The sequence below is a fragment of the Haliaeetus leucocephalus genome, unplaced genomic scaffold (assembly GCF_000737465.1).
Source record: "Haliaeetus leucocephalus isolate CR32 unplaced genomic scaffold, Haliaeetus_leucocephalus-4.0 Scaffold751, whole genome shotgun sequence".
NCBI classification, from domain to species: domain Eukaryota; kingdom Metazoa; phylum Chordata; class Aves; order Accipitriformes; family Accipitridae; genus Haliaeetus; species Haliaeetus leucocephalus.
This window is the reverse complement of record NW_010973187.1, coordinates 5,028,625-5,028,916: the sequence shown is the minus strand read 5'-3', so window position 1 is coordinate 5,028,916 and position 292 is coordinate 5,028,625.

Genomic DNA, 292 nt, shown 5'->3' with positions numbered 1-292 from the left:
ATGCTGGGACAATGGGGCTAGTAGCCTGGAATTAGAGGGTATGGAAGCCAAGCAGCTGGGATCGCTTTCCAGGGAAGGTGGCATTGACAGGGCAATTGGAAAAGGGACACAAGCCGTCAGCCTCTGGAGGCGACTCCTGTCAAGCATGAAGGAAAGGTACCTCTTCAAGGAAGATGTTATATGTCAGACAAGTGGACCACTATGGAGAGAGGCAACCAGTACCTGAGGGAATTAGCTGTGCTAGAGATGATTTATTATGACCTGGACAACACAATTACCCAGAGATCCAGAC